Source organism: Etheostoma cragini, chromosome 12 (genome assembly GCF_013103735.1).
Source record: "Etheostoma cragini isolate CJK2018 chromosome 12, CSU_Ecrag_1.0, whole genome shotgun sequence".
NCBI classification, from domain to species: domain Eukaryota; kingdom Metazoa; phylum Chordata; class Actinopteri; order Perciformes; family Percidae; genus Etheostoma; species Etheostoma cragini.
In genome coordinates this window covers 16,239,000-16,252,453 of record NC_048418.1, presented here as the reverse complement: position 1 = coordinate 16,252,453, position 13,454 = coordinate 16,239,000, and positions in this window count along the sequence as shown.

The window sequence follows — 13,454 nt, the reverse complement described above, 5'->3', positions numbered from 1 at the left end:
AATTCTTTTTCATAATTGTTCAGTCTGTTGGTTATTTTTTTTTATTCATTGTTCAGTCTATATATATATATATATATATATATATATATATATATATATATATATATATATATATATATATATATATATATATATATATATATATATATAATATTATATGTGAAGAATGCCGTTAGCAAGTTTTTTTAGAAATTTTGTTTTGTTCAGACAACCGTCCTAAACCCGAAGATATTGAATTGAAAATCGAATGTTGATTAAACAACTGTAACAATAAATCAATTATCAAACTTGTTGCAGAATAATTTTCTGTCCAATTAATTACATTGACTACTTGCTTCAGCTCTATCTGAAAGTATAGTTCTACATTTTCTTTATTTTTGCATATCATCACAATGTGCTGAGAATAGTAATGTGACAACAAGAAGGAAACACATAAATAAAACCTTATAGTCCCGTAATCAAATACTTTATTCAGTGGAAACTACTGTGGAATTTCTAACAAAGACAAATTTAGAATCTACATTTGTGAAAATGCTGTCAACAGAAAACAGCTGTCAGAGAGTCATTGTAAACTTTAACCTGATTGTGGCTCCTGTTCAAGGGATTTGCTCTCACAGCTCTAGAAACATAAAGAGGCCATTTGTTGTCTTTGTGTTTGAGTTTTAATTAAGATGGCTCAGCTAAATGTCTCTGTCAGTGTGTGCATGCACTGCACTGTATCAGTGAAGGTTGAATAATAGTTCCTTCAGTCTGTACTCAGTGTTGGACCCTAGAGAGGAACAATTAGATGCTTCTAGCCTGACTTGGTTTGGGTTGAGTCGGGTGATGTTACACGAACAGGTTACAGTGTGCCAGCTAAATGAATTGGGTCCATGCTGAAGAACAATTCCTTTTTATCCCCGTGTCCCTCTTGACAGCTCCTCTGCCACAATGCCCTGCTCTCTGCAGACACAGTTCCCACGGTATGGTGGGCAACCTGGAACACACTGTTGTTCATGTTGAAAGGGGGAACCAGTGTGTGCTTACCTATGTGTCTGTTTAGCAGTCTAGCATGCACGGCTGCTGATTAATGAGAGCCCAGAGAACAGGGATGAGGAAAGATAGTTGTAAGAAGATTTAAAAAAAAAAAGCAGACAATAACACCTTTTTATAAATTTAAAGGGCAGGGAGGTTTTTATAGATAAAAATGAATGACTCTTTTGGCTTCCTATTGTGAAAACATTCTTTGGGAACCCAAAATAACAAAGAAGATGTGAAAATGATGCAGAGGAAGTCGGCCCAGACATGCAGAAAAAAAGTGTATCTAGGTCAAGGTGTGTGTTTTTCCAGATATATGAAGATATATATTCCTTGCTGCTTGGTTTTTGGACACAAATAATTTCCCTTTGGGCAACAATATTTTGGGAGGATTTGTAAACCCTTTCAAGCTGACATGGGCAATCTCTCCCTTAAATTTTATCTTAGACCAAACATGAACAGATTTCAACTTGCAATGTTGGCATGGGATTTGATTAAATGTTCTCTTCCCATCAGAGTTCCACTAAAGTTCAAGGGACATGTTGTTCAAATGTACCAAAGAAAAGTCCCAGTGAAAAGAGCCAGATGTGTACGGTGGGTTGTACCACAGCGCTGGTGTTTTCAATTACAACAGACAAAAGCCTAGACGTTTGCCGGCTTGTCTTCTAGTTGTGTCTCTTGCAGACTTACTGCAAGCTACTGCACATAGTTGGTGTTTTAATGACAATGCTGAACACTACTGTATGCTAAATACTTAATCAAAAAAACTAATTAAAAACAATTTAATATACATAATTAAACCATGCATTTGGTTTGCTTTGTTTGTTGCTAAACTGCTGCACTTATAGATTTGCATATGCTTTGATGTTACAGGAGATACTGTTGGGTACATTATGCAGTTAACACAAGTATTTGTGGGCAATGCGGCCTTGACATTGTCCCCCCTTACTACATAATCCCTGTTTTTATGGCCACTGGAGGGCAATCCCTAGCTTCCGAGTTCACAGTGGTCTCACTGATTTTGAGTCTTGAAATTTCAAATTGTTCACCACAGAGGATAAAGTTAGGCAGGACGAAAAGTTTAAGCACTGGAATAAGAGGTGTTCTGTTATGTAGTTCGTTTTGTATTTTCTAAACATCAACTGCCAATTTAATTAGAAAAACATTTTATCTATGATGTGCTTATTTCACACATCAAACTTAGTTGAAACTGAAAACCACTGTCTGTCGGTGTAATGCAGTTTATTTTATTTCCAGTCCAAGACTTCTTTCCTGCCCCACTAACTTATTTCTCATTATGCAAATCAGCCCATTATCTTGCCTTAACCTAAAATGCATCATGAAAAATTGGAAGTATTTACAACATGCTTACATACTTAAACATGTACAGGTAATGAATAAATAAAAGATTTAAACAGTGGCTAATATGTACATGACCTGCAGATTGTAAACAAAAAAAGAAATCCATAAATCACGGATACATAAAGTAGAATAAAAACAACTAATAAAATAAATTATAACACTAACTACAAACTAAACAAACTATATATAAATAAAAAGACCACAAGTCGATAGATAAAGACAAGAGATACATAAGTTGTTTAATAAAAGACCTGGCTGAAAAGGTAGGTTTTAAGTTTGCCTTTAAAAATATCAACACCCTCTGCAACCCTCAGCTCCTCATGCAGGCTGTTCCATAGACATTTAGCATAGTAATTGAAGGATGTCTCACCATGAGTCGTTTTCGGCCTTTTGGGAGTAATAAAAGACAACTGGCAGAAGTCCTAAGGGTTCAAGAGCATTCATAAGATAAAAGCACATCTGATAAATGACTAGGGCTAAGACCGTGAAATAAATAAATAGACGTTAAAATCAGTCAATCAAAAAACATTATTGCTGTCCTACCAACCTCCTAAATTCTACAGAAAAAGCTCATGGAGTGTGATTGTGCAAACAACAGAGGGTTTGCATTTCCGCCTGCTGAAGCTCATTGTAGTTTGTTATTGACATGAATATGCCACACACACCCTTGTTTGGCCAGTTGGTGAGATGAACAAACTCTGATGACTTCATAATGTCAAAGCTCTGTAATTTTCTACATATTTTTTACACAGTCCGTTGGTATGCTCAGTATGCTCCGAGCAGTCATAGCAGTCATGGCCAAAGTATGGCTGCCGCAAATGCAAATTACTTACGAGTATATAATAATATGAGTCTTTGTTTCTCAGTGTAAGGGGTCTTGCTCCAGCAAATGATGTGGAAAGTTTTGGAGACATCCTGGCTGCTAAACAGGTGCAAAAACACAACCACCTGTGGTGGAGGAAGTAAAGGATTCAACAAGACCTCGCTCTTCCTTTTTTATCGGTCATGAGCCTCTGAACAGTTCTCAAAGAAAATAAAGTTGGCAGTGACTGCAATACAGCAATTCTCAACTGCTGTGTAAATCAGCCTTTAAGTTCGAACTACAAATGATAGACATTATGTCATAATAATGATTGTGTTATTATACTTATACACTGATAACATTGATTTATCTAAAGAGTAGAGTTGCATGTTCCCGTCTTCTTGTTTGAGCAGGTAAAAGTCAAACATCTGTGGGAAGATTAGGAACCCTCTGTCCACCCTGTAATCTCAGTTATTTCACCTTTGCTGCTAACATAGGTTGTTTTGCAGAGAAAGCTGCTCTGCCTGGTTTTCACAAGAGGAATTATCAATGTTATATGTGCTTTATTTACCTTGTAGAGAAAAACCCTGACGCACATTCAGAGGAGCCTTCAAGGTTGGTGCTTTACTCAGAGGCACAGAGAATGGTGGGAAGACTTTTCTTTTTAAATGGTTGAAGCCTGACTCATACGTGATGATGATGATGATGATGATGAAGTGGATGATTGTGTCAGTAAAGATGACACTGCTGATTGTTTATTGGGGTTGAAACGGGGGTTAAATTGGGATTTGTTTAGGGGTTGCAACCAGTGTATTGCAATGAGGTTGGCTGATCTGCAACACTGGGTAGATTTAGGGAAACTCATTGACAACAAAGAAAACCGTGGGAAAGTTCTGGTGAACACAAGTTCTTTTATCCCCTCATTTAGGACTTTGCTCTCTACAGCTACGAAGAAAACTTGTTTTAGTTATTGTTTGAACTATTAAAAAAAGAAAAAGAGTTTAAAAAATATATATATATACATACGTTGTTGCATATGTGCTAAATGAAGTGTCCCCTGATGACCTAGAAAAGTACAGGCCTATGTGCCCTGGCCCAATTAATCAGGGGTCAGCAACCTTAGACCTGAATGCCCCCATTGGCAAGCCGTAGCTCAACCAATGGCACACCAGCAATAATTGTGCAAGAGAGTTTTTTGAAAATGTTACAACCCTCATGCTAAATTACCTCTTTGATTGCTACTGGTAGGAGCACGGCCTATTTTCCTCTTCTACATTTTGCAAAGACCTGCCTTGTTCTCCTGCTGATTGGCTTGTACTTGTTGCATTCTTCCCAGAAACCAATGCGTAGGAAAGTGGTGGTAATAATCCGAAAGGAAAGCTCTTAATTGCAGATTTTTGTTATATTACTACAATATAGCACTGAAACAGATTACATTAACTCACGTAGTCCAAATGTGGCTTCAGAGCGTCTTTTCCACACTGAGCTCTCGTTCTCTCCACACATGCTTTGACGCATGTTTTTCAGTTTCAAAGAGGACTACAGAAGTGCGTCTGTCCAATCCCTGGTTACTCAGCGGCCGGGCTGCACCCCCCCCTGCTTATATTAATGCCCTCCCTGAAACCTCTAGCCTCCACTGGGGTGATCCTATTACTCTGAACAAGTCGCAGACGGGCACCAAGAGCACAGCCTTATGGTAAAATGCGTCATTCCAGTCTGCTGTGCATCATTGTGTTTTGATTACTGGGCGTGTTTCAGATTAATTTACCATGATGACAATCCCTTGAGTAGGACACAGCAGTTTGTATTATTTGCTCCTACTTCTTTAATTGAATCTACTTGTTGTGCCTAAGTTAAGGCTTGCAGTAGTGTGTGTGTGTGTACTGTATGTTGGATGTACTGAGGAAAATAAAAGATTTTCTGGGATTAGGCCCTTGCAACAGACTAATGGCAGTAGGAAACTTGCTGTGGCACCATCAGATACATGATCAGGATTACAGGAGCTCAAGGGGGTGTGGGGAGTTGGAAAGGGCACTGCTTTCGTGTAATCATTTTTAAATCTCCGGGTTAGAAGGGGGCCTAAAGTGTTCATCGAGCGATTTATCCACTGCTGTTGTACAGGGCAGATGGTAAGAATATGAAAAAAGATGTAGATGTAAATTCCACAACTGCATTGACATGCCGTGTGTGTGTGTGTGTGTGTGTGTGTGTGTGTGTGTGTGTGTGTGTGTGTGTGTGTGTGTGTGTGTGTGTGATTTCAATCAGTGCTTGATGGGAACAAAGATTAGACAGTGAGACTGGTTTGTTTTCACAACAACACAAACTATATATATATATATATATATGTATGTATTAATGTATGTATATGTATAAACTAAGAATAAAAAAGAACATTCTTTTTCTTAATTCTTTTTCAGTGAAAACCCATGTAATCAGTAAATACACATGCAAATACTAAAATGTGGCTGTAAAATCCCAGACTAGAGGACACATATTAAATGTTAAAAACCTGAGATAGCGAGAGATGATTCAGAGAGAGATAGCAGCAGGTGCAATAATTCAACAACTATCACAATAAGGATGATGCAACCCGAATATTTTTCAAGAACTTTGGGTTAGATGAGAACATGTTGTTTAGATTTGTTCAAGGATTATTCCAGCAATTTACCAGGCCCCCAATGACAAATGCTAATGTTTATCAGCTAGTGTATTTAAATTTGTTAATAAGTCAAACTTATTATGTAAACATTATAACCATCATGTGAGCTTTGTCTTTTTATGTCATCTCACACACTCCATTTTGGAAACATGAATGGCAGAGCACATAGCAATTATGCAATTAGTAACAAAACACAGCAGCTTTACGCAAAGGCTCAGTGTGTTTCCTATGCTTAATCATGTGTGTAAAACCTGCTCATGTGTTGAAGGCCATACAGCCACGACGTTACTTAATGTCAGTGTAGGTCAGCATCTCTCATGCAAGGAGGCAATAAGTAAACGCAGGTGCAGCTCAGTTTATTTCTGTAGTCATCACTAATCAAACCATTACAGTTTTCATGTTATCGCCTGTACACACCACAGGGTTATCTGAGGTTTAGACTCTCAGCTGCTCGCACTGTGAGCTGTTCTTAGATCACCTGTGTTTGTCAGCATGGGTCAAGTTCTCAGTCAGGGCTTAGCGTTCAGCTGCTCTAGTCTATGATTATTAAAGAAAGACTGAAAGAAGTTTGTCTGTTAGGTTTCATGTTAAATAGAAAAAGGCTTCTTACTCCCAAATATACTATAAGTGTGTGTGTGTGTGTGTGTGTGTGTGTGTGTGTGTGTGTGTGTGTATATAAATACAGTATATAAATGACTTGACTAAAACCGACCGGTAGTGCCAGTTTAAAAAGTCTGGGGATCACATATTTCATTGAGATTTTTCCTCTGGTGAAAATGAATGGTTGTACTCTAGTGCACAGTTGTTACGATATTTTATTTTGGACCAAAAACACTGACTCCAGTTCCCGCTAAAAGAATAACATGCTGTTTTCACAATGTGCTGTTCATATTTATATAGCCAAGTAAAATTTTTAAAAAAAGTAAAACTTTCACTATAGAAAACAATCTGAATACATCAGCATGGTCGAGAAGTTAAAAATGATAACTTAACATGAAAATCAATTTCACATGAAAGTCAATGCAGAAAGAAAGCCTGATTAACTTTTTAACAGTAAAGAATAGGGAGAATAAAACAAAAAGACATTAATAAAATCCTTTAAAACAGAAGGTACTTAAAAGCCAGACCAAAAAGGAAAGTTTTTCAAAATGTCAATATGTCTATATTAATTGGCTCTTTTTTGCCAGTGGTCAGCTACTTTGAACATGGGATCCTTTAACATCACTAAGTCGCGTCATCCATCTCTACCACTCTCAATCACCCAACCCATGTCATGTTATGTAACGTTAACCTGCCATATCAGTGTTTTACGTAAAGCCAAATCAAACAGCAAGATTTAATCAATACAGTGGCTAATCTTTCTTTGTTTTCAACCTAGCTGGGATATTTCACGTAACTCTTATCAAGACTCCGATCAGACATTCAACTGCGTAATGCAATTGATATAGAAAAACTTTGACATTGTAGGTTTGTCCCTGCAGTGGTAAGTTGCTTCAATGAGCTGACTTCATAAACACAGCCTAATATGGTGGGGCTTCATGTTGTCAGAGCCATTTGTGTGCATTGTAGCATCCGTGCAGACATATGTGTATATGCCTAAAGGGCGGTGAAAATCCGGTTAACATGAAACCTGGAAGAATGAGCATTCCCTTTGTCAGGCCTACAAACAATACTCAGAGGTGTTCAATGGGGAAATGACAAACGGGCGTCTCCTGTCTTAGCTGGTCAGGACTAGAAGCACATGGATGGATGAACAAAGGAAGACAAAGCAATTGGGTTTTTACTTTGTTCCACCTGTTCATCATAACCAACACTGGACTTTACCCAGGTTGTTTGCATTAGTGTGAGTCTGTCCTGTCCTATTAATATCCTCTGGATATGCAGTATGTTGTTTGTGTACTGTGTGGTGCAGTAACATGGCAGCAGTGGGGGGAGGGATTAGAGTTAAGCTGTACGGAAGAAATTATGACTCTGATCATTTGCATTCAAGAAAGTTTAAGGAAGTTTTAACTTACTGCAATGGTTTCAGCTCTCAGGTTCTTGTCTTTGTTAGTTCCCTAGTTTTGTTTTATTACTTTTATTTCCTCATGAGTATTGACAAGCCACAGTAGAAATACAATAGAAGTCACCAGGAAGTACAGAAGAGTTACACAAGTATGAGCAAACTGTATTTTGACAACATTCAGATAATAGGAACTACATTTACTCATACTACTATACTACTACTATAATTAATGTATAGGTCTGTCATTTTATAAATGTGGTAAAGCCATTATTTTCGCATCCAACAGTATTTTTGCTGCACCATGTTTGTGTGAAGATACCTAACCTTTACATGAATCACAAACACTGTGTCACTCTCTATTTTCCACATAGTGCACTACATTTACTATGTGAAATTTTAGTTATACTAGTGTGAAATATATCCACTGTAACGTTTCTGGCGGCAAATCCGTCTCATTCCTTCTTCTTTAAACTACTACAAAGCAGTACCACACATATAGAATAATACTGTACATGTATCTTTATAGAAGTAAAGCAAACATGAAGCAAACAATTGATAGAAAGTATACTGACAACTTATGTTGATTTGTCATCACGTGAAATAAATTAACCAAAGACATATCTCGTCTGAATATGAATGTATACATTTCGAGAAACATTGGCCTTGATGGATGTTGCAGCTGAGTGAGTGCCTCAGACTTTAAATGTGACAGAGAGAAGGTAAGACGTCTGACTGAGCAATAAACATACTTTGAAAAAAAAAAAAAAAAAAGATGTCTGACTGAGCCACCAACATCCAGAGAAATATTAACATGAAAGGCAGATATACTGAGTAAGCTTTTAAATGCTTGAGCTTTGAAAATTGAAAGTCAAGGTATTCCCTAGTGAAGTTGTCTGTCTCTGTCATAGATTTTAGCTACACACACTGCTCAAGCAGGTCTGATGAGAGCTTAAAATATGAATCCTGCTCTTTTTGATGTGGCCCCTGTTTTCCCACCCTGTTCCATCCAACTAATTAATTATGCCTAGGTGTGTCAGTTTAATCCTACAAGAAAATTTAAAATTAGCCCAGAAGCCACACACTCCCTGATAATTTTCCCTACTGACAGAACGTCAAAAGATCACAAATGTCAGCAGAATTCCTCCTCTATGTAGATAGATAGATTTTTATTTTGATGATGGGTCTTATTATAGAGATGAAAGTCAATGTATTAAAACTAGACATTTCTCACGTGTCCACTGAGGGCACTAAGAGACAGGATCAAAACAGGACACAGCACAGTTTAAACACTGCACCTGAAGGAGCTGAGATGAATATGTTTGAAAGTCAGAGTCTGTTCGCTCACTATGGTGCAAAGTGTGGAAATCTGTCTCATGACAAATATAGTTTGTGCATCAATTTATGTCTTTATTGTTACCTTCTGCTACCACAGCAGCTATAAAAAAACAACCATGCAGATTTTATTGGTTCCTACTTGCATGTGACTGGCTAATTTGATGGAGTCTCAATGTCTCATCTAGTCACTCTGGCGCCATACATGATGACACTAGGAGAGTGTGTACAAATGTGTACGTAAGTAAGCTGAACTAGAAAGGTCTATCTTGTGCGCACCTCAGCCTGCTAAAACTAGTAATGGAAACGCATATCAGCCCGGCATGGTTTAGCTCGGCACGGCCAAAGCGCCAATGGAAAAAAACAACTAAGTACTGTTCTTAAGTAGGCCTAAATTTTTTAGGCATCTGCAATCTATACTTCCAGCTGTAGTTACTGGTTAGTTTTCAGAATGATAACAAGTTTAAAAAATACAACACAATTTTAAAGATTAAACCAGTTGTTTGTTTCCGATGTGGTTTGGGTTGTTAGACTTGTTAGCAGTTACACCATAGAAATGTTTCCCCTTCAAAGACCTCAAATGGTTTCCTTACCAGCAACATTGTGGGACAGTGCAATTTTTGGGAAATCTTAAATCTTGCTGTGAACTGTTGACGGAGGGTTGATGAGTAGATTTTACATGACGCACAAAGTGCTGAGTATGTTACCTAACCGGTGCCAAAAAAAGGTGTGTAGAGGTGTAATTAATGCTAAGAGTGGGTGTGAGGGAGGGTGCTTTTTGGTGTGCTGGAATTCTTGTGTGACTCATGTGAAGATGGTCTTGTTCATTAAGCGTCTGGCAGAAGTGTCCGTTCACTGCTGAGGTTGAACCAGAACCTTGACTTGTTTGTGCGGGTAAATCTTTTTAAGAGCCAGAGGCAGCTGTTAGCATTATGCAAAAGAAATACAACTTTTTTCTCCTGAGGAAAATCCCTGACATGGTGTTCATCTTAAGCTTATAAATGAATGCAATAGCATTATACCCTCCCCTTCTTTTTTTTATCTGCTTGATTCATGTATAAAACGTTTTTGTCTGAAACAAAGCAAAAAAAGCTTGATTTTTACCAAATTCTTTTTTCATTACATTAGAGAATACAATCTATTTTGTGACCACACATCTTTATGAATATAATGGAATTTTGCGTATCTTTGTGTTTTTTATTATACAAAAATGTGGACTTACTCAGTACACGTTGTGGCAATTTTGTAATCTGATACTGACAACAAGGAACAAGTCAAACATCTCTTACAGTATTGTCACACTTTTAAGGCTCAGAGCATGGTACACAAGACAAAGGTTAGTTTTTAATATTCACACTGATAGGATTATGTTCTCTCTCTTTATTTATTGACAGGGTTGTTTCTTTCACTTTGGGTTTTGCATGGCTTTGTTCTCAAGACAAAAAGCTCATCGGCCAGAGGTGAAAGTATTCTGATTACATCCTGGTGGGAGAGTATGATCAAGCCAAGATTCATTCAGTCAACGGTTCTATTGTAAAGGATTCAACATGATCAAATACAAGGGACGTTTAAGCAACTTACGTATGTCTGGTCAAATGCGATTTCATGCAGGGTTACAAGGTAAATTGTAAAGGAAATACAGCATGATCAATAACACTTCACAGTGCGTTTTCATATAATTGCATGTCTTCTTTTATATTTATACTGTCTGCTGATGTAGTGCTCCAGTGTCCCCACACAAAGCAATAAAGTTTTTTTTAATTCAAAACAGTTTCACTACAAACACGCAGGACAAAGTGTACTGGCAAAAGTTTTTTTCCCCTGCGTGAGGACAGGGATGTGTTTTGCATGCCTCACATTATGAAATAGAAAACGTCCTAGTGGATTTGTGGGGTCTGCAGGTCACCCACTGTTTTGTGTGTTAAAGAACGGACAACCCCTGCAGATAAATCAGCAGGAGGCTTTGGGGGGGGGGACTAGCATCTGGCCATTCACCCTGCTTACATTCATTGAAGTGTGAACTGCTTGAACTTTGGTGAAACTGAGCAGAACAGTTTGTAGCCAGAACAGTTTGTAAGTAAAATGTCAAAGCACGTTTTTTTTTAAAGAATTTCTTCCCTTGTCTTTTCCTCCCGGGAGCTACGCACAACAGAGGATGAATATCGAATAAGCGACAATTTAGAACAAAGAAACATATTTGCAATGCGGGAAAGGTTTTCAAGTGCAAAGAATTTAGATACCAAGTAGGTCAAGTATGACACCACCTTTTTCTGTCAGAGGGTTGTAATTCCCACTGCTTTAATGTGGACATTGCTTTGATTTATAAATAACTAAGCAGATGTCTGTTCTTTACTCCACAATTACTAACACCGTTTTTACCTGTAAAAGCAGGCTATGAATACATTTCAATTGCTAAAATCATTGTTTTCTATAAAACTTTATTTACCACACTACACAAAAACACACTTTCATCTGATTCTACTACCAATCAGCTGTGATAGAAACAAAGGCACATAACTGTGTCTGTGCTGCAGCTGTACAGTCAAAACTGTGTCACTGTGTCATACGTAACGGCGTGACCAATCATGGCGCAGGTAAGCATGACTGGCTAAATGGAATCTAGCATCAGCCCAATCACACCATAATGCTCAGCCAATCAAGATGCCTTGAGTAAGGGTACAACATCTGTCTGTGTGAAAACACCAAACCGTTTGGATGTGTGACCACACCGTGGATGCAAACATGCTGCAGCTTGGTGTTCTCTGCCCCATTGACAGCGCTGTGTCGGCACATGTGTTGCAAAGGCTAACATGAGAATGTGTGATCAGGTTCCCCTGTTTCACTTGGCAGTTAATATTTTGTGCATGAGTGATCTGCAAGCAAAAGGTTGCTTTAGGAAAACTCGTTATTGATATTATCACATAAAAAAGGCCAAAACTCATCTTGTTGTTTTTTCTCTTTCATAGGATCATACATGCTTCTTGTGAAGAAATTAGCAATGAGACAAATTCTGTCCTTCACTGACATGTCCTCTCCATCTCTTGCTGTTTTCTTTGCAGTATTTGGCTCTTGACAACAAGCTACAATTGTCTTTCAAAGCTGTTTTGTATACATTTTGTATCATCCCCTCATCCTGCAGAGCTCCTTTCCTCTGTTGCACATTGTGGCAAGAAGAGCCGGTACTGGTTTGAACTAGTATGATGTGTTACACAACGCAGCTTCAGCGAAGAGAATCATAGTGTAGCCCACATGCACAGCACAGCAAAGCCACATCCTAAAAACAATAGTTGCTCTGTGCACCTGCTTTTTCTTGCAGTTCCATGCACTGTTTTTAAATTAGATCACCAAAAAATGTCATTATTTGTAATATGTAATGTGTTAAAAAAGTACAAAGTTGCAGTGCATTTGTGATGCTTGGTGCCATGCTAACTGACTAGCATGTTAATGTTGTGTTTGGCCAGAGGGTTATTGTGCAGCTCCATTTATGAGACCCCATTTCATGTATTTTCCCTCCTTACGTAACACATGCTTTTTTCTCTCCCACTCCATACAAGAACCACCACGATCCAGCCTGTACATTCTGGTGGTTGTCATAGCAACAGGGCAGCATCCCTCTCCATCCTTTGTCCAGTGTCTCCCCATCGTTTGAGCTTCCCAGGCGGAAGGTGGTTTGGATTCTGCATGCAAATAGAAGCCCCCTAATTGAGCTTCGAAGCGAGGAAGTGGAAGGGAGCTAAGACGGTGACTGAATGTCATTAGATGCTTTTCACAGTTCTTATTTAACACTGAAGGTGTGTGTCAAATAAGAACACGATACAACAGATCAAAACAGTTTCCTATCAGATATAGAAATGGAAACATGATGAAAAGGGAGTGATTATGGTTAATTGCCTTTGGGTAATGTTTTGACTATCAATGTGGTAAAAAGGATAAAGAAAATAATAGGTGGGATTAGTGGGAAGGTTGGGTGTGAAAAAGTAACATAAATGGGGAAAGTAGCGCACACAAAGGACTTGAGGTAGATTTGAAAAAAAGAGAAATGTGTTGCAACTCTGGCTCCATATGCATATCTTCATTTATTCTGGCAACACTGTGACCTTCATGCCTTCTTCAAATCAACAATCAAGGGTGGGGAACAGAACATTATGTCCCTGTTTGCCTCTGGGAATGTAGGTTTACCTGGAATAACGTGCTGTTAAAATAATGTGTGAGCCAGTTTAATTACCCCATAATTGTGTGCAGCAGATAATGGATGCAGTCTTTGGATGTGGGTCTAT